This window comes from Mesoplodon mirus (genome assembly GCF_964341445.2).
Source record: "Mesoplodon mirus genome assembly, chromosome: X".
Classification (NCBI taxonomy): Eukaryota; Metazoa; Chordata; class Mammalia; order Artiodactyla; family Ziphiidae; genus Mesoplodon; species Mesoplodon mirus.
The window spans coordinates 62,483,058-62,499,295 of NC_138981.1; positions in this window are offsets into that span (position 1 = coordinate 62,483,058).

Sequence of the window (16,238 nt, forward strand, 5' to 3'; positions counted from 1 at the left end):
TATACAATGGAATATTACTCAGCCATAAAAAGAAACGAAATTGAGTTTTTTGTAGTTAGGTGGATGGACCTAGAGTCTGTCATACAGAGTGAAGTAAGTCAGAAAGAGAAAAACAAATACCGTATGCTATCACATATATATGGAATCTAAGGGAAAAAATGGTCATGAAGAACCTAGGGGCAAGATGGGAATAAAGACACAGACCTACTAGAGAATGGACTTGAGGATATAGGGAGGGGAAAGGGTAAGCTGTGACAAAGTGAGAGAGTGGCATCGACATATATACACTACCAAACTTAAAATAGATAGCTAGTGGGAAGCAGCCGCATAGCACAGGGAGATCAGCTAGGTGGTTTGTTACCACCTAAAGCGGTGGGATAGGGAGGGTGGGAGGGAGGAAGACGCAAGAGTGAAGTGATATGGGAACATATGCATATGTATAACTGATTCACTTTGTTATAAAGCAGAAACGAACACACCATTGTAAAGCAATTATACTCCAATAAAGATGTTAAAAATATAAAAAAAATGATTTTGGCTGTAGTGGATTTTTTAATGTTTTTTTTTATCAAATTGAGGAAGTCCTTCTCTATTCCTAGCTTTCTGGGAGTTTCTATCGTGAATGGCTGGTGGATTTTGTCAAGTGTTTTCTTCTGCATCTATTGATATAATCATATGATTTTTCTTCTCTACTCTGTTAATGTGAGAGTTTACATCATTTGACTTGCAAATGTTGAACTAGCCTTACATAGATGGAAGAAATCTCACTTGGTCATGGTGTATATCCTTTTTATATATTTTTGAATTCTGTTTGCTAATATATTGTTGAATACTTTTGCATATACATTTATGAAGGATGTCATTCTCTGCTTTTTGTTTCTTATAAGAGTTTGGGCAATTTTTAATGCTGCATCTTCAGTTCATAAATTTTTTACCTGTTCTCTCCAATCTCTTGAGCCCACCTATTGAGCTTTTAAATTTTTACTTACTCTATGCTTTACTTCTAAAATTTCATTTGGTCTTTTTTATTTCTTCTATTTCCTTGCTGGTGCTTTCTAAATCCTTAATGAGACTTTCTATTTTTGTTTCAGCTGTGTTTCTAACTCCTCACTGATGCTTATTTATAAGAGTTGATTGAAAATCATTTTCAAATAATTTTATCATCTGTATCATCTCAGTGTTGACACACTTTGATTTTCTTTTTTCATTCAGTTTAAGATCCTCCTTGTTCTTGGTATAAGTGATTTTAAGTTGAAACCTGAACATTTTAATATTATGTTATTAGACTCTGGGTGTTATTTAAATCTTCTGCTTCACCTCGTTTTCTCTCACAGTGTTTTGGCAGTGTAAGGAGTATCACCACCTTGTTACTTCCAGGTGTAAGTAGAATTCCAGATTCCCCACTTGACCTCATTACCACCTAAGGATGGGAGCTTATTTGCTTATTTTTACTGCTGGGCCAGAATCAGAATTCTGACTTCTCTCACAGTCTCCAGTGATACTGTAATGGGGGTGCTTTGGTACCATTAGGTGATAGTGAAGTTCCTTACTCTCCACTTCTCCTTTGATATTTCCCCATTAGGTAAAAAAATGTTGTGCTGCATGGGGCTGAAGTCCAGAGTTTCTACGTGGTCTCCACTGGTATCATGGGGATGAATGGTTTCATTGCTGACGAAGGGGGATGAGAATCCCAGTTATCTACTTAGACCTCTTGAACATCACCCACGCATGAATGTTATGGTGCTCTGCTACAACCTCATGAGAATTCTGTGGTACCCACCTGGATTTTTCTGGTATGGGTAGGGGTGAGGAGCCACAGTTCTTTTCTGTAATGTTTGACTGGAGTAGAGCAATTATTATATAAAAGTTTTCTGCCTTGTTAAGATGCTCCTTTCCTGATCTGTTGCTAGGGAGACCGGGATTTATTGGGACTTTTACAGCAGTAATTGGCAGTTTGAGGTTTCTAGCTTCTTCAGTTCCAAGTCTGGGATATATGAGGCAAAGAGAAACCCCACAGAACTCATAAACATCTCTTCCTTTTGGTCCCAAGGACTCTAGCTGTCTGCCTTCTCTCCACCTTTCATATTCTTATTTTATATATAATGTCCAGGGTTCTTATTTGTAAGAACGAATAGTGAGAAGAATAGGGAAAAGTATGTCTACTTCATCTCACCAGAAGCTTCTTTTTGGGGAAGGAATCTCCTCTCTACATCAAGTTCTTAAGTAGTTATTTGGTTTGTTTTATATGTTTATGTGTGCATGTTAAACCAACATGGAGCAAGCCATTTAACATACCGAGATTTAGTCTCTTTGAGTAAGTACATAAAACTTTGTTCAACTGCTTTGCTAATAGAGAAGAAAGAGAACACTATTAAATAAATTGATGAGTATAAGCATTATGGTATTTCTTCCCCTCAACTCCATTTTCAAACTTTCTCAAGGGCAGCTAATAAAGAACAGAATTTGCTTATTTGAATTATACCTTGTTCCTTTAGTTGCCTAACTTTTGTTATTAATACAATGAAATTTCTAAATGATAAGTTGGGAGTGGAATAAAGGCTCAAATTATACTCCAGGCAGATAATCAGCCCCTTTATACTTGAGACTTAGTTATACTTATAAGCATTATTCATTCTAAAATAAAGGAATAATATTAAAAATGCTCATATTAATAAGATACAGATACAGATTCATAATTTGCGGGAAAAGTATTTTTCCCCTTAATCTTAATATAGTACCAAGTAACTCATATTTAAAAAAGGTTTTCTCCCTTTCAAACCCCTTTTTTATATTAATTAGTTTGGCAACATCAGCTATTGAAATGTCATTTTAAAGAGAATTTTTTTTCTTTATTTTCCCTTCATTATTTATTTTAATTTTTTACTTGTTTTTATTTTTTTTGGTTGTGCCACATGGCGTTTGGGATCTTAGTTCCCCAACCAGGGATCTAACCTGCGCCCCCTGCATTGGAAGCGCAGGGTCTTAACCACTGGACCGCCAGGAAAGACCCAAAGATACTTTATTTTTGTTGTACATAGTGAAAAAATGTCTTAGTATACATGATCCAACTGTAGAACAAGAGACAAATTTTTATTTGAGTTTGGATATTTTCTTGACAAATCACTTAAAATTTTATTACAAAGTAAAATAAAACCCTCTTTGGAAATGGTTATATTACACTCAAACTTGCTGTGAGCTCACCTCCAGACTCTTACAAAGTAACCGGCTACAGGCTTAAAAAAAAAAATGTGTTGATGAAAAATTAATCAATAGTCAATCTATGAAAGAGATGGAAAATTGTATTAGAGCCAACCTGAGGATTATAACCCAGGAGATAGATTATAACCCAGAGAGCTCTGAGAACTGTTCTGCCCATTAGAGGTCAAAGCACAGTTATATACATTTTTGAGACAGAAGGTTATAAATCACAGGATGTATTGAGAGTGTACACAATCTAGAATTGCACTTACAAAGTAATGGGTCATCCTGACCCCTTGCAGGATTAAGAAGGAATGTTATCTCCTAAGGAATGATCTTGCTAGCACTGGGAGTATATTGCTCTATATGGTGGACCAGGTATTTCTGCTATGGGGGAGGTCTGGTCAATGCATAATGCAGATACACAATGCACAGTAGAAGGGAGAGAGGAGGCCAAAGGGCAGAAAAAAATTTTATGTTTAAATTTTTAGAGAGTTACCTTAAATTACGAATTTTTATTTCATCAATCTCCCCCTTTTTATCATAAATCTTTTGATAAAAAGCATAAGGTGATCAATTATTTCGTCCCTCGGTGCAGGTTGCTTACCTGCCCTGGGCTCATCATGTCCCTTGATGGCTGGGACCTAGTAGCCTGGTTCTCTATTCTTGGGCAGGGGGGTGGTTATACTAATAGGATGTTCAGCAAGGATTGAAGGTCAATTCCAGGTTGTCCAATAAGATTTATGCCAGTTTTGCCTTGCATGTGCATTGTGCATGTCCATTATTTTATAAAGAACTATAGATGTAATCAATAATTTCAAGTTGTTTAGACATCATTATCTTCGTAGGAGTAGGTAATATATAGCATGAAAGGCAAGAAACTATCACCTTACAAGTTAGACAAACTGTAATTAAAATTGCCAGGTGGAGTAAACAACATTATTAGTAAAGTTTTAAGCCAAGATCCTCCTAAACCAAACCATTTTCCTAGTATTTCCCCTAAACTTTGAAGAGGATTATTCAGACCAGAAATTTGAGTCTTCATATGTATTAAGAATGAGTTACATTAGAAGACTTGTCAGGTATAAAGACACAGCATTCAGTATGTATTATAGCACAATTCCCCCTTGAGAAGCAGTTAGAATATCAAGGGCTATGCAATTCTGTAGGACCACTTTTCTCATCATGGAGACTTCTGAATTGAACAAGCTAATGGCTTAATTACTATCATTCAAAGCTTGCTGAGTAAATTTTAGTAAAGCTTCTATGTGAGTAATGATATCTTCTATTCCATGTGCAGGAACAAATATCATGACCAAATGATCATATCATTGAAAAACTAATCAAACCCAGTGTGCCCACTTTAAAGGCAGATTGGCAGGGGCTGTTTCCAAGGTTACTGGTAAGTGACCTTGAACCCAAGGGTAAACAATTGTGCATCTCCCTAACCAACCTGAGGAAAGCCAAGGCCACAAATTTGTTCCACAGATCCATTGGATCCCATTAGAAGCTACCCAGTATATCCCTGGTCCTCTTAACCAATTAGTTCCAAACCAATCACTGATCCTCAAAGTTATAGTATATTGACAACTTTCAGGTGGCATCCACCATAACTTATAAGTATTGCTAGTTTGATTATCTTTGGTATGATTGGTTTGTCCCCAACAGAGAGGGTCCCTCATATTCAGGTTGCCATAGGCTGGCATCAGATAAATTCATCCCATAACTGGGGAATAATGCCACCAAAAAGACGGGTTGTTACATTTTGAGGTTTAGCCTTAGCATGCTGCTCTGGTTGGGATTGGGTAACATCTAGTGAAAAGGAGTATTTATGGCCAGGTTCAGAACAGGTGTCATTAATTAACCAGGTAAGAGGGTCCCACTTAGTGATATCATTGGTGGCTTGCATGGTACTAGAATTTCTTTCTTCTAAGATAAAATGCCTTAGGTCTAGCCAGTCTGAACCCTGAAGAGGTTAAACCCACCAGTGTAATCCAGAAGTGCTGGACATGGGTAACTGGTCACAAACCCAGCAATTGGATTGATTTTTGAAATTTTCATATGATTGAGCCCAAGAAATAAATACATTTGGTTCATAAGCAAAAGTGAGCGATTATCAAAGTAATTAGCATACAGACCTGGTCCAGCATCTTGGGTCATCTGTTTACTTCGGATTTCATTGTCTCATCCTGGTCTGGTAGTGCTGGTTTTAGTTAGTCAAAGCTGGGTGTCAGAAACAGGAGTTGCAGTCCATTTAGGAGAGGAGGCTTTTTAAGGTGAGCAATGTGAATCCAAAAGCTTACTCCTTTAAGTTTTGCAGCACAGATTTATTAGTAATATCTGATATGGCCTCTTCCAATGTGGTTGTTAAGAGGACTTTATTTGATATTTTGTCCAATAGACAAAATCTCCAGGCTGTAACCTGTGGTCCTTAGAGTCTTTGTCTCCCAGGAGCTCGCTGTGAAAGGAATTAGTTAGTAACTTTTCATTTTCTTTAAGTGCTTTAATAAGTCCTTGGCAATAATATGATATGGCATCCTTAAGTAATGCTGGTTCTTACATGCCTTCATCTAAGCACATAGGTCACCCAGTGATTATTTCAAAAGGAAACAGTTGATGTTTCCCAAAAGGGATAGACCTGAGGTTGAGAAGCACCAATGGGAAAGCTTTTCACCATGGAAGACTAAAAGCCTCTGAGAATTTTGCCAATTGAGTTTTGTTGTTGTTGTTATCTTCATGATCTTATGTATGATTTATTTTCTTTTTTTGAATTTATGAATTTTATTTTATTTTTTATACAGTAAGCTCTTATTAGTTATACATTTTATATGTCAATCTCAATCTCCCAATTCGTCACACCACCACCACCACCACCCCCACTGCTTTCCCCCCTTGGTGTCCATATGTTTGTTCTCTACATCTGTGTCTCAGTTTCTGCCCTGCAAGCCGGTTCATCTGTACCATTTTTCAAGGTCCCACATATATGCGTTAATATATGGTAATGTTACTCTCTATCTGACTTACTTCACTCTGTATGACAGTATCTAGATTCATCCACATCTCTACAAATGACCCAAATTCGTTCCTTTTTATGGCTGAGTAATATTCCATTGTATATATGTACCACATCTTCTTTATCCATTCATCTGTCAATAGGCATTTAGGTTGCTTCCATGACCTGGCTATTGTAAATAGTGCTGCAATGAACATTGGGATGCATGTGTCTTTTTTAATTATGGTTTTCTCTGGGTATATGCCCAGTAGTGATGCTGGGTCATATGGTAATTCTATTTTTAGTTTTTTAAGGAACCTCCATATTGTTCTCCATAGTGGCTGTATCAATTTATGTTCCCACCAACAGAGCAAGAGGGTTCCCTTTTCCCCACACCCTCTCCAGCATTTGTTGTTTGTAGATTTTCTGATGATGCCCATTGTAACTGGTGTGAGGTGATACCTCATTGTAGTTTTGATTTCCATTTCTCTAATAATTAGTGATGTTCAGCAGCTTTTCATGTGCTTCCTGGCCATCTGTATTTCTTCTTTGGAGCAATGTCTATTTAGGTCTTCTGCCCATTTTTTCATTGGGTTGTTTGTTTTTTAAATACTGAGCTGCATGAGCTGTTTATATATTTTGGAGATTAATCCTTTGTCCATTGCTTCGTTTGCAAATATTTTCTCCCATTCTGAGGATTGTCTTCTCATCTTGTTTGTAGTTTCCTTTGCTTTGCAAAAGCTTTTAAGTTTCATTAGGTCCCATTTGTTTATTTTTGTTTTTATTTCCATTACTCTAGGAGGTGGATAAAAAGATCTTACTGTGATTTATGTCAAAGAGTGTTCTTCCTATGTTTTCCTCTAAGAGTTTTATAGTGTCTGGTCTTACATTTAGGTCTCTAATCCATTTTGAGTTTATTTTTGTGTATGGTGTTAGGGAGTGTTGTAATTTCATTCTTTTACATGTAGCTGTCCAGTTTTCCCAGCACCACTTATTGAAGAGACTGTCTTTTCTACATTGTATATTCTGGCCTCCTTTGTCATAGAATAGTTGACCATAGGTGCATGGGTTTATCTCTGGGCTTTCTGTCCTTTTCCATTGATCTATATTTCTGTTTTTGTGCCAGTACCATATTGTCTTGATTACTGTAGCTTTGTAGTATAGGCTTAAGTCAGGGAGTCTAATTTCTCCAACTCCGTTTTGTTTTTGCCCTCAAGACTGATTTGGCTATTTGGGGTCTTTTGTGTCTCCATACAAATTTTAAGATTTTTTGTTCTACTTCTGTGAAAAATGCCAGTGGTAGTTTAATAGGGATTGCATTGAATCTGTACATTGCTTTGGGTAGTATAGTCATTTTCACAATATTGATTCTTCCAATCCAAAAACATGGTATATCTCTCCATCTCTCTGTATCATATTTAATTTCTTTCATCAGTGTCTTATAGTTTTCTGCATACAGGTCTTTTGTCTCCCTAGGTAGGTTTATTCCTAGGTATTTTATTCTTTTTGTTGCAGTGGTAAATGAGAGTGTTTCCTTAATTTCTCTTTCAGATTTTTCATCGTTAGTGTATAGGAATGCAAGAGATTTCTGTGCATTAATTTTGTATCCTGCAACTTTACCAAGTTCATTGATTAGCTCTAGTAGTTTTCTGGTGGCATCTTTAGGATTCTCTATGTATAGTATCAGGTCATCTGCAAATAGTGGCCATTTTACTTCTCCTTTTCCAATTTGTATTCCTTTTATTTCTTTGTCTTTTCTGATTGCTGTGGCTAGGATTTCCAAAACTATGTTGAATAATAGTGGTGATAGTGGACATCCTTGTCTTGTTCCTGGTCTTAGAGGAAATGCTTTCATTTTTTCACCATTGAGAATGATGTTTGCTGTGGATTTGTCGTATATGGCCTTTATTATATTGAGTTAGGTTCCCTCTATGCCCACTTTCTGGAGAGTTTTTTTCATATTGAGAGTTTTTTCAAATTGGTGTTGAATTTTGTCAAAAGCTTTTTCTGCATCTATTGAGATGATCGTATGGTTTTTATTCTTCAGTTTGTTAATATGGTGTATCACATTGATTGACTTGCAAATATTGAAGAATCCTTGCACATCTGGGATAAATCCCACTTGATCATGGTGTATGATCCTTTTAATGTGTTGTTGAATTCTGTTTGCTAGTGTTTTGTTGAGGATTTTTGCATCTTTATTCAACAGTGATATTGGTCTGTAATTTTCTTTTATTGTAGAATCTTTGTCTGGTTTTGGTGTCAGGGTGATGGTGGCCTCATAGAATGAGTTTGAGAGTGTTCCTTCCTCTGCAGGGTTTTGGAAGAGTTTGAGAAGGATGGGTGTTAGCTCTTCTTTAAATGTTTGATAGAATTCGCCAGTGAAGCCATCTGGTCCTGGACTTTTGTTTGTTGGAAGACCTTTAATCACAGTTTCTATTTCATTAGTCGTGATTGGTCTGTTCATATTTTCTGTTTCTTCCTGGTTCAGTCTTGGAAGGTTATACCTTTCTAAGAATTTGTTCATTTCTTCCAGGTTGTCCACTTTATTGGCATAGAGTTGCTTGTACTAGTCTCTTAGGATGCTTTGTATTTCTGTGGTGTCTGTTGTAACTTCTCCTTTTTCACTTCTAATTTTATTGTTTGAGTCCTATCCCTCTTTTCCTTGATGAGTCTGGCTAATGGTTTATCAATATTATTTATCTTCTCAAAGAACCAGCTTTTAGTTTTATTGATCTTTGCTGTTGTTTTCTTTGTTTCTATTTCATTTATTTCTGCTCTGATCTTTATGATTTCTTTCCTTCTGCCAACGTTGGGTTGTTTGTTCTTCTTTTTCTAGTTCCTTTAGGTGTAAGTTTAGATTGTTTATTTGAGATTTTTCTTGTTTCTTGAGGTAGGCTTATATTGCTATAAACTTCCCTCTTAGAACTGCTTTTGCTGCATCCCACAGGTTTTGGATGGTCGTGTTTTCATTGTAATTTTTCTCTAGGTATTTTTTGATTTCCTCTTTGATATCTTCAGTGATCTCTTGGTTATTTAGTATCATATTGTTTAGCCTCCATGTGTTTGTGTTTTTTACGGTTTTTTCCCCCTGTAATTGATTTCTAATCTCATAGCATTGTGGACAGAAAAGATGCTTGATATGATTTCAATTTTCTTAAATTTACTGAGGCTTGATTTGTGACCCAAGATGTGATCTATGCTGGAGAATGTTCCATGCGCACTTGAGAAGAAAGTGTAATCTGCTGTTTTTGGATGGAATGTCCTATAAATATCAATTAAATCTATCTGGTCTATTGTGTCATTTAATGCTTGTGCTGCCTTATTAATTTTCTGTTTGGATGATCTGTCCATTGGTGTAAGTGAGGTGTTAACGTCCCCCGCTATTATTGTGTTACTGTTGATTTCCTCTTTTATAGCTGTTAGCAGTTGACTTATGTAGTGAGGTACTCCTATGTTGGGTGCATATATATTTATAATTGTTATATCTTCTTGTTGGATTGATCCCTTGATCATTATTTAGTGTCCTTCTTTGTTTCTTGTAACATTCTTTATTTTAATGTCTATTTTAACTGATATGAGTATTGCTACTCCAGCTTTTGATTCCCATTTGCATGGAATATCTTTTTCCATCCCCTCACTTTCAGTCTGTATGTGTCCCTAGGTCTGAATTGGGTCTCTTGTAGTCAGCATATATATGGGTCTTGTTTTTTTATCCATTCTGCGAACATGTGTCTTTTGTTTGGAGCATTTAATCCATTTACGTTTAAGGTAATTATCAATTTGTATGTCCCTATTACCATTTTCTTAATTGTTTTGGGTTTGTTTTAGTAGGTCCTTTTCTTCTCATGTGTTTCCTGCCTAGAGAAGTTCCTTTAGCATTTGTTGTAGAGCTGGTTTGGTGGGGCTGAATTCTCTTTGCTTTTGCTTGTCTGTAAATCTTTTGATTTTTGCATTGAATCTGAATGAGATCCTTGCCAGGTAGAGTAATCTTCATTTTAGGTTCTTCCCTTTCATCACTTTAAATATGTCATGCCACTCCCTTCTGGCTTGTAGAGTTTCTGCTGGGAAATCAGCTCTTAACCTGATGGGAGTTCCCTTGTATATTATTTGTCATTTTTCCCTTTCTGCTTTCAGTAATTTTTCTTTGTCTTTAATTTTTGCCAATTTGATTACTATGTGTCTTGGCGTGTTTCTCCTTGGGTTTATCCTGTATGGGACTCTCTGCACTTCCTGGACTTGGGTCGCTATTTCCTTTCCCATGTTAGGGACGTTTTCAACTATAATCTTTTCCAATATTTTCTTGGGTCCTGTCTTTCTCTGTTCTCCTTCTGGGACCCCTGTAATGTGAATGTCTTTGTGTTTCATGTTGTTCCACTGGTCTCTTAGGCTGTCTTCATTTCTTTTCATTCTTTTTTCATTCTTTTCCACAGCAGTGAATTCCACCATTCTGTCTTCCAGGTCACTTATCCGTTCTTCTGCCTCAGTTATTCTTCTATTGATTCCTTCTAGTGTAGTTTTCATTTCAGTTATTGTATTGTTCATCTCTGTTTGTTCTTTAATTCTTCTAGATCTTTGTTAAGCATTCTTGCATCTTCTCGATCTTTGCCTCCATTCTTTTTCCTCAGTCCTGGATCATCTTCACTGTCATTATTCTGAGTTATTTTTCTGGAAGGTTGCCTATCTCCACTTCATTTAGGTGTTTTTCTGTTGTTTTATCTTGTTCCTTCATCTGGTACATAGCCCTCTGCATTTTCATCTTGTCTATCTTTCTGTAAATGTGGTTTTTGTTCCACAGGCTGCAGGATTGTAGTTCTTCTTGCTTCTGCTGTCTGCCCTCTGGTAGATGAGGCTATCTGTCAATTGAGTTTTGATAATACTCTTTATTCTTTCTACCAATACTGAAGATTGGGGGTGGTAAGTGCACTATTGGCCAAATATGGATTTTATTATTTGCCCAGTAAAATGAGTCCCTTGGTCACTGTGCAACTGGAAATGGATCCTCCAAACAGGAATTATTCTTTCCAATAGTAATTTACCTACTGTTAAAGCTGTTGCTGTCCTGCACGGAAAAGCTTCAACCCAGTGTGAAATCATACAGATCATTACCAAAATATATTCATATCCTTGAGATTGTGGCATTTGGATGAAGCCCAATTGACATACCTGAAAGGGTCCCCTAGGAATGAGAAAGTGACCTTGTGACCAATGGAGTGGTTTTCTGGGATTATATTTAAGGCAAATAATACATCAAGTATATGCCTTTTTGGCTACCATTGGGGAGGGCTTCGAAATTTACTCTTTTCTCTATAGAGTTATTTTTTCAGGAGCCTATTGGGTCAGGGAATGCATGTGCTGGAGTAAGGGTAACTGAACCCCCATGGGCCCTGTAATTATCTTATTATTTTCCAAATCATATTCGTTAGGTGGGATCAAAGCATCTTGTTTTCTTCTTCCATATTTCTTTTTCATCTTTTGGGGCTAATTCTTGAACCTGTAGGGGAAATTTCTTAACAGTTAAACCAGGGTCAAGTTTAAGTAGTGGACATTCTCAGAGCTGGACAGAAATAGAACTTAAAGCAGCTTGTTTAGCTGCCAAGTCCATGAATTGATTCTGTTTAGCCTCTATTGAATCAGATTTGGAATGTCCAGGTATTTTGATAACGGCCAATTGTTTGGGTAATTCTGGAGTCTAGTAATTCTGAGACTAGTTTCCCATTTTTTTTATGAGTTTCCCTGAGGAAGTAAGAAATCCTCTTTCAGGGCTTCCCTGGTGGCGCAGTTGTTGAGAGTCTGCCTGCCGATGCAGGGGACGCGGGTTCCTGCTCCAGTTCGGGAGGGTCCCACATGCCACGGAGCGGCTGTGCCCGTGAGCCATGGCCACTGAGCCTGTGCGTCCGGAGCCTGTGCTCCACAACGGGAGAGGCCACAACAGTGAGAGGCCTGCATACTGCAAAAAAAAAAAAAAAAAAAAAAAAAAAAAAAGAAAGAAAGAAATCCTCTTTCCTTCCAGAGCATTCCAAAATCATGGGCCACTCCAAAATCATAGCGACTATCAGTATAAATGTTTGCTATTTGATCCTTGGCTAGCTGGCAAGCCCTGATTAGAGCAATTAATTCAGCTTGTTGTGCCAACTTTGGTTCTGGTAAGTAAGAACTTTCAGTTATGTCCACAGTGGATGTTATTGCATATTCAGCTCAGTAATGTCCGTGTTCATCTTTTAAGTAAGATCCATCTGTAAACCAACTTAAGTCAGCATTATCAATAGGATTTCTTGTAAATCATTCCAAGGAGTAAGAAGATAATCCGTTAATAAAATACGGATGTGGCTGTTTTCTTCCTGTGGTACTGGAAGCAAAATTTTGGGGTTAAGATTATCACATTGAGCCAAAGTATAATAATATTAGACAAAGAAAGCAACAATGCCTTGTAAGAAGTGAGTCTACTCACAGAATAGTGCTGAGTATAATGAGAATTTAAAAGAGATTCCACTGAATGTGGAACATAGACAGTCAAAGGAGACCCCATTATGAGCCCTTCAGTAACTTTGAACGAGAGAGCTGTTGTTGAAACAACCTTCATATAGGGTGGGATTCCTTTTGCCACTGAATCTAGGTGGTGGCTATACTATCCTATGGGTTGATGCTGTTCACCACGCTTCTGAGTTAACACCCCTAGGGCATTTCCTTTATGTTCATGCACAAAGAGAAAAAATGGTAATTTATAATTAGGATGGCCTAATGCCAGAGCCTGAGTCAATGAGTATTTTTAAGGCATCTGTAGCCTTTTCTCCTTTTATTGTCCATTGAAATGGGCCTGATCAGTCGTACTTAAGTAACACATAGAGGAGTTGGGAAATGAGAGGAAAAGTAGGTACTTAATTCCTACAATATTCAGTCAAACCTGGAAATCCTCTTAGCTATTTCTTTGTTTTGGGGAGCAAGAAAGCCAGGATTCCCTTAATTCTTTCAGAATCGATTAACAATCCTTCCTTGGATATCAAATGACCCAAATATTTCACAATTGGTAAACAGAATTGCAGTCTGTTTTTAGACACTGTATGTCCCCTAGAGGCTAATTGTTGTTACAGACATATAGTGTCTGTTTGAAAGTCCTGTTTGGGGACTTCCCTGGTGGTCCAGTGGTTAACACTCCATGCTCCCAATGCAGGGGGCCCAGGTTCGATCCCTGGCCAGGGAACTAGATTCCACATGCATGCCACAACTAAGAGCCCACATGCTGCAACTAAAAGATCCTGCATGCCAAAACAAAGGTACCATGTGCCTCAACTAAGACCCAGCACAGCCAAATAAATAAATAAATAAATATAAAATAAAGAAAGTCTTGTCCAGTTCTAGAACACAAAATCAAATCAGCTACATATTGAATCAAAACAGAGCCATTAAGGAAGTGAACAGCCAAATCAGCTTTAAGTATTTGAGAAAAATAAGTGGGTCCTTCAGTATAGTCTTGCAGCATAACTCTCCAAGTATACTGATGATCTTCCCACATAAAGGCGAAGAGGTATTTGCTTTCGTCTTCCACTGAAATACTAAAAAATGCACTACATAGGTCTATTACTGAGAAATAACAGGTGTCTGCTGGAACGGCTGAGAGCAGGGTGTGAGGATTAGGAACCACAGGGTAGCATGGGATCACAATGGTATTTATAGCTCTCAGGTCCTGAACAAACCTTCAGCCTTCCTCATTTAACTTTCTTACTGGTAAAATAGGGCTATTACAAGGACTGGTACAAGGAATTATAAGTCCTTTATTGAGGAATTCCTGAATAATAGGAATTCCATTTAATGCCTCTGATCTAAGTGGATATTGTCAAATATTGGGTAGAGGCTTGGAATTATCAATAGTTACTTTAATGGGAGTAGCTGACTTGATTTTCCCAATGTCTGAGGAGGAGAATGACCATAGTTCCTCAGGTACTTGTAACAGTAGTTAATTTCCTCTCCATCTGTCCAAACTCTTGTTTTCACTACCATCAATTTCTTGGTAATTATGTTCTGGTCTGCATCTAAGTTTTATAAATCTAAAATCATTTCACCCTTTGGTGGAAAGATAATATGGGTGTTGTATGCCTCTGAAAGTTTCATCCTATTAAATGAATTGGAGCACATTTTACCAAAAGGAAAACATGTCTTCCAATGATAGTTCCTAGCTGAAAAGTTATTGGTGCTGGTTTAAAAACTTGTATAGGTAAATTAGAAACCCCTATCATTTGAATCGACTGTTTACTCTGAGGGAGAGGGCAATGAATAAGAGTAGGGTTAAGAACAGATAATGTAGCCCCTGTGTCTACAAGGGCCTTAGAAGTTTTCCCTCTGGTTTTTATTTCAATTTCCCCTAAGGTAGTTAGTGAGAAGGAGGGGGAATGCCTTCTCATAATCCTCAGAGCACTCGTATTCCTTGTTAATCCTACCTTGTTCTAAATCTCATTTAAATTTGTGGCAGTCTTTTTTAAAATGCCCAGGTTTTCTGCAATAAAGGTGTTACTGAACTCAGGTCTGGCCACTTGCCACTCAAAAATCAATATCAAGAGGCAATTGTTGGTAGAAAGGAAAGTTGCTTTTAATCAGAATGCTGGCAATCTGGGGAGAAGGTGGACTCATGTCCCTCAAAAACTAACTCCCAAGATTCTGCTTTGCTATGAAAGGTTTTAAAGGGAAAAGGACAAGTAATTTCAGTTAATCATTGAGATAGGGGGTCTGAGTCATCGCCATCTCCCACTGCATGCAGGCTTGTTGACTCCTCGTGATCTTTCTTTAGATGCTATTTTGTTCACACAGTTTGTTCACAAAGTTTATTTGAAAGATTACTGAAGGGGAAGCTAGGGAAACAATCTGGTCATCTGTTAAGTACTTTTTCTTCATTTCTACTTCTCTGATCTATGGAAAGAACCAGCAGGTTAGGCAAAATACTGTGTGATCAAAAGATATGAAATGTGTGCTAGGGCCAGAGGTGAACAGAGCATGGGGGTGCCTGGTTATATTAGTTACAATATAGCTTTGCTAAAGTGACAAAACAAAGGGGCCTCCTGCAGAGTGATCTTTTCTGCAAAGAGCTCTTTCCTGCCAAAAGCTGCTTAGAAATCCCCACTTGTCAGAACATCATTCCATTTTTGTGGGATTATGGGTGAAGGTCCGTCTTCTGTAACTTCTTCCTGCTGACATAGGGTGCCATATTCTTAGAGTGGAAGATGTCAACATAGTTCTGTAGCATCTCTTTGCTGACAGTTTTAGTTGACTATTTACATACATGGGCAGAACAAGCTACAATTATTTTGATGCCCACAAATATATAGATTATTATGAGCAATGGTGTTTTTTCTTTTGTTTTTCCTTTCCTATTTTTAATTGAAGTATAGTTAATTTACTATATATATATTCTTTTTCAGATTGTTTTCCATTATAGATTATTACAAGATATTGAGTATAGTTCCCTGTGCTATATACTAGGTCCTTGCTGTCTACCTATTTTATACATAGTAGTGTGCATATGTTAATCCCAAACTCCTAATTTGTCTTCCCCCAACCTTTCCCCTTTGGTAACCATAAGTTTATTTTCTATGTCTGTGAGTCTGTTTCTGTTTTGTAAATAAGTTCATTTATATCATTTTTTTAGATTCCACATATAATGATATCATATGATATTTGTCTTTGTCTGACATACTTCACTTAGAATGATCATCTCTAGGTCCATTCATGTTGCTGCAAATGGCATTATTTCATTCTGTTTTTATGGCTGAGTAATATGCCATTGTGTATATATATATATATATATATATATATATATACATACATACATATATATCACATCTTCTTTATCTATTCATCTGTTGAGGGACATTTAGGTTGCTTCCATGTCTTGGCTATTATGAATAGTGCTGCTATGAACATTGAGGTTCATGTATCTTTTCGAATTAGAGTTTTCTCTTGATATATGCCCAGCAGTGGGATTGCAGGATCATATGGTAGTTCTATTTTTAATTTTTTAAGGAACCTCCATACTGTTCTCCATAATGGGTGCACTAGT